The sequence below is a fragment of the Chiloscyllium punctatum genome, chromosome 5 (genome assembly GCF_047496795.1).
Source record: "Chiloscyllium punctatum isolate Juve2018m chromosome 5, sChiPun1.3, whole genome shotgun sequence".
NCBI lineage: Eukaryota > Metazoa > Chordata > Chondrichthyes > Orectolobiformes > Hemiscylliidae > Chiloscyllium > Chiloscyllium punctatum.
In genome coordinates this window covers 19,296,396-19,302,433 of record NC_092743.1, presented here as the reverse complement: position 1 = coordinate 19,302,433, position 6,038 = coordinate 19,296,396, and positions in this window count along the sequence as shown.

Here is a 6,038-nt window from a genome sequence, read left to right as displayed (position 1 = left end):
CTGCACTGACTCTTCAGCTTCATAACAGATGCAACTCTTGTCCATGTGGGGAGATGACTGGTTTTACCAGCAGTACAGATAAACACTGTGTTCAGGTTTCTTATTTCTCTGTTTTAGAGACAGCTGCAGCTTGGTGCCCCAAACTCTCCATTTTAAAGCAACCAATGTTGTGTTTGGTGATTTATAAGAATTTTGTTGGTCTTAAAGATATCTTTTAAGTAAATGCTGATTGTTGGGGTATATTTTATATCTTGTGAGCCTTACTTTAAAATTTTGATCGTTCTTTCCATCTGTTCCTTCAAAGCAAATTCGCCATGTTTTACAAAATGCAACCTTCCTTTTGAGTTTATGGACTTTATATTAGTAAACTTGCGCACTGAAGGAGAACATTATTTCTGTCCTTGAACCTCAGAATTTACCTCCATTAATTCAGCCTCAATAATAATTGGTTTGCTAATTATCATATGTAGTTCGTTGCATGTTGAACACACTTGAAGTTTTGACTTTCATTTCCCTAAATAAATATATTTGAGATTCATGGTGCTAACCTAAAAGTATAATATTGACCCTTCCTCAAATCAAATATCACATTGTCTACAAATCTTCAAAGCCTTTGCTGTGATGGATTGTTTTGAGGGTGCGGTGCTGGAAAAGCACAGCAAGTCAGGCAGCATCCGAGGAGCAGGAGAATTGACGTTTTGGGCATAAGCCCTTCATCAGGAATGTGATTGTTGAGAGTATCCTTTTCTTTTAAAGGGGAAGATAAAAATCAAATACGCTTTGTCTGAGTTTTATTGCAGGGAAAAATTTAATTAATTTTTAAAAATTGTTGTTTAAAGTTTATCACTGAACAGTCAGCCTTTTCGTCAACACCACCCACTCTAGCTGAACTTGTATTGAATGCAGTTTTAGTAAAGTTTGCACCAACTGAACATGGGAAAAGGCAGTAATAAGCTATGTTTTGTAAAGTTCCCACAAAGGATTTTTCTTTTAGAGCCAGAGTGGATATACAGTCTTTTTCCAATCTTCAACCAATCTTGCTAACATTAAAGAAACATCTTTGACTCAAATTCCACCTTACTCTCCCATATCTCATACAAAGGAAAATACCTGGTTTCTTCCTGTAACAGCAGAGCAATAGTTGGCAACTTGGTAAGTGCAATCAAACCTCTGTGTTGCACTAATGAACAAGTCACTGGCCAAGTTCTAGAAAGAAAATGGATCATTTTATCTTAAGAAAAATAAACTGGTGAAGTATGAATAAAGTTATATGCAGCCATGGAAAGGAGGTGTCTGCTGCATAGTGCTTGTGAATCCTATCATAATAGAATAGGAAACAATTATTGAAAAACCACAGGTTGGAAGGTACAAGTCTACTGACCGAATTTAGAAAGAAAATTGATGTAAATGGAGTTCAGTAACGTTTTATTGTTTCTTGGAGAATTGAGATATGGTAAGGATAGTTTTGTTGATGTATGTGACTGATACATGTATTTTTATTGCACTCATGAACTTTAAATTACATACAAAATACTTTCCTCGCCCATTGAAGGTATTTAAATAAATTGGTTTCCTTTCCATATCAATATCATGAAGAAAATCAGAGGTAATATTCTGTAGTTGCAGTCCCTTGAACATAAGGAAAAGCTAATTATGTAAGTTAGTGGAAAGCTTTTAAGCAAAATTGTATTAATTGTTTCCATTTGGGGGGATAAAGAACTAAATCTATATTGCTGTCGCCATTTGTGAGTATGTGCTGTGCCTAGGCTGTTGTTCACCTGTTGGTTAGAAAAGTGTTGCAGACAGATGTGTAAAATAGCAAATAAGATCATATGTTGAATGTAACCAAGCACTATTCTCCAAACAAGCACTGGAAAAGGAAATTGAAAGATGACATACATATTTATGGAAAATAAAGAGCAGGAAAGCAAGGGAAGGGTTAAATCATGAAGACCACTGGCAATCTGTGGTCTGTGGAAGGCAGGATGGGATAAGAGAGTGAAATGCTCTTTCACCAATTAGCAGAGTATGGTTGAGGCTGAAAGGTCACTATGGTGAGATGAGAACAGTTAGTAGAGCTAGTTTCCCTGTTAAGTGTCATTATGACCAGATTGGAACCATAAATATTTGGGACATGACATTAAATATCTAATTAATAGTAGAGTCAGCTTGAGACAGGAGACTATTGTAAGAGATGGAATAGCTAAATATCTATAATGACAGGTTAGTCTGGAATGGACTAACTGTCTATTCTGTCGCAGAGGTGATAATCAATTCCTAATCATGACATTAGGGTCTGGAATGAAAGACCATTGTTGGAAGAGTTAGCACTAAATATCTAACAGTGACATTAGAATAATATTAAGTAGAATGTACAACTGAAGAGATCATGGGAACTAACATCACTGGTTTATTGTGTAGCTAGAGTGAGGTACTTAGCTTATCAGCATGTCCAACTATATTAATCAAATAGAAACAGGATGAAAAAATAAAAACCCACGAACGTAGAGGTTTGTGGGCATTAGAGAATCTGCTTTCTCAGTGTCACAGTTTTTTGTTTGCAAATAAAAGACCTACTTCTTGAAGAACTCTCTGTGTCTCCTGGTCATTCCCTACATTTTCTTCACCACATATTCCACTCCACCCTTGGCATGTTCAAAGTCCAGAGTGTTGTAATTACCAGATTCTGAAGAAAGGAAGCTAGAGAATGTTTGAATGCACTATTGCAGAGCACTCGTCCTGGAATATTGGTACGTTTTGCAAGTTGTATTTTACCAGGTTGTATTTCTTAATTTGGAGTGTTTGAAAATACTTCAAAATTTACAGAGTAGTTTGTTTACGCTTTTGATAGAAGAAAATAACTTGAAATAAAGTATATCAAATATTCTGTCCTCTAGCTTGATGTCTCTTTTGCAATAATTTGCAGAATGATCATATTCTGTGGGGAAATCATTAACCAAAATAGCCAAATTTACTGACTGACCACTTTGGGTCTGGTTTATACTAATGTTCATTACATATGAATGAATAAAAATGTTTGAGATTTTTCACTTTAAATAGTTGGTACAGCAAAGATGCATTTCCTGTAAGGACAAACATTTGCACAACTCCTTGCATGAATGTGCTCAGCTATTCCATCAATAAAATGTTCATTATTCAAGCAGGATAAGTTGATAGTTGTTTCCATGAAATTCAAAGCACTATTATAAGCTTCTACAAATGCTCTCTCCCTTGGGTTACAGCAGTCCTGGAGGTGCAGGTTTCCAGAATTCTTGTTCAGCCAGCCAAATAATCAATGATAGAAGGATACAGGTATATAGACATTGGGTAGAGAGCTGTGCATTTTAAAATAAACATAGATGGGAAGTAAGTTTGTTCACTAAGTTGGAAGGTTAGTTTTCAGACATTTTGTTACCATGCTAGGTAGCATCATTGGTGAAGCACTGGTTTCATGACCCATTTTCTGCTTGTTTAGGTTTCCATGGGTCGGTGATGTCATTTCCTGTTCTTCTGTCAGGTGGTGGTAAAGGGAGTCCAAGTTGGTGTGTTTGTTGATAGAATTCTGCTTGGAATGCCATGCTTCTAGGCATTCTCGTGCATGTCGCTGTTTGGCTTGTCCTAAGATGAATGTGTTGTCCCAGTCGAAGTGGTATCCTTCGTCATCTGTATGTAAGGAGAGTGGGTCGTGTCTTTTTGTGCCTAGTTGATGTTCATGTATCCTGGTGGCTAGACATCACCACAGGAAATGACATCACCAACCAAAGGAAAGCCAAACACATAAATAGAAAGCGGGTCACCAACGCCAGTACTTCACCAGAGGCTTTCTGATGATGTTACCTAGTATGGTGATGAAACGTCTGCAAATGAACCTTCCATCTCAGTGAGCAAACTTACATCCACAATCTCAATCTGAGCCACAAATTTTCTCAAAACTCGCTAATATAGAGAGAGGAAGTGAAAGTGGGTTTAGTAACGTTAAAAGTGGATAATTCCACAGATCTACATGAGCTGCATTCTAGCTGTTCAGGGAGGTGATGAAGGAGATACTCTGGCAGTAATGTTGAAAATCTCTGCCCACAGATGAGGTGGCAAACAACTGGAGGATTGTCTTATCGTTTTAAAAACAGGGAGAAAAGAATGCATCTGGATATTATGGGGAGCTTAACAAGGTTGCTGCCTGGGCTGAAAGTTCTGAACTATAAAATAAAAATGGACGAATTGGGTTATCTTCCTTGGAGCAACAAAGGTTGAGAGGAGACCTGATTTATGATAGGTATAGATAGGGTGGACAGAGAGACACTTTTACAATTTGTAGAGGGATTAATAATTGTAGGGGAGTGCACAGGTTTAAGACTAGATAGACTAGGAGGAGAGCTTTAGATTTTTTTCACCCAGAGATTAGTGGGAGTCTAGAACTCATTGCCTAAGAGTTGGTGAGTCAGAAGCTCTTGTAACATTTAAGTAATATTTAGGTATTTGCTGTGTTGCCATAGCCTCCAGTGCTGTGGAAAATACGATTAGTGTAGTCAGATCTTTGGTGGCCAGTGTGGACACAATGGGCCAACTAGCACCCTTCTGTGCAGTAAAGGTCTATTAAACATCTGAGTTCTCATTTTGGTTTGTTTTCTGAAGTCACCTAGCTCATTAGTATCTTCAAGCTATCCACATAGCCATCCATGCTTTAGAACATTTTAGGTAGATGGTACAGTGCCTCCAAGACATCTAGTCTTCCTTTCTGCCAAACAGGAAATTTGCTTCCTGAAAGTGGTTTGTTCCTCTCAAGAATTATGTGTTTTCTTTGGATCTTTGCTTGCTCTCTCCTTGTGTTTGCATGTGTGCACTGCTTGCCTTCAGCTCCTCTGCTTGCATCTCTCTTTCATATCTTTTTTTTGTGACTGATAGCCATGCAGCTGTTGGTCCTAACGTTCTCCCTGTTGGCACTGCTTCCAGGTTAGAGGTCACTAGGTCACATGGACCAGGATTTCATACGATCCAAGAAAATTACAGTTGATCCCCTTATAATAGGTATAAACTCAACAAAGTCATTTTAAAATCTTATTTTAAGCCTTATTTTATACAAAGATTAAATGATGAAAAATACCATTGTGGCAATTAATGGAATTAAATTGAATTATTAAATGAATCTGCTTCATAAAAACTAGTGTATTCATTGTTAAGAAGTCTTTATGGTTCACTAGCATCCTATGGAAAAAGGAATGTGCTATGTTTCTGGTTTGCTCCATGTGAGACTCCAGATCCACAACAATGTCTTGTAATAGACTCCTAATTGCCCTCTGAATCGGCATAGCAACCATTCAGTTGTATAGGCCTTAAATGCTGCCCTCCCAGAGATGATGATAGCCTGAGAATTAATTAAACTAAATGTGGATGAAGACTGTGTGCATTATGGATAGAGACCGGGAGAGTGTTCAGGTAAGGAGTCAGGTGTCCCTGGTCATGAGGCCAATTGTGGAATCATTTAAGATGCAAAACCAGTAGCAAAAACATTTCTGGCAGTGAAGTCAGGACACTGTAATTTCACGACTGGGATGCATTCCCTGGAATGGAGAATGTTCATGGGGTCTTTCTTAGATTTGTGACTGAGGATATAAATATCCTGGCATTGAAGTTGGACAGACCAATAGGTTCAGTTCTATAATTATAAAGATCATGAATGCACTATTATCAACGTGTTAGGAAATTTGACGTACGTGCACTTATAAAAATAGAAATGCTGCTTTTAGTTCAGACTACTGATGTGTGCTTTTTTGTCTGAAGTATAATGATCTATGCTTTAGTTTAAAGACAAGGGTGGCACATAGTCTCAATGGTTAGAACTACTGCCTCACTGCACAAGGGACCCAGGTTTGATTCCAGCCTTGGATGACTGTGTGGAGTTTGCATGTTCTCTCCATGTCTATGTGGGTTTCTGCCAAGTGCTCTGGTTTCCTCCCACAGTTCAGAGATGTGCAGGTTAAGTGAATTACCTATGCTAAACTTCATAGGGTCCAAGGATGTGCGGGCTATGTGCATTAGCT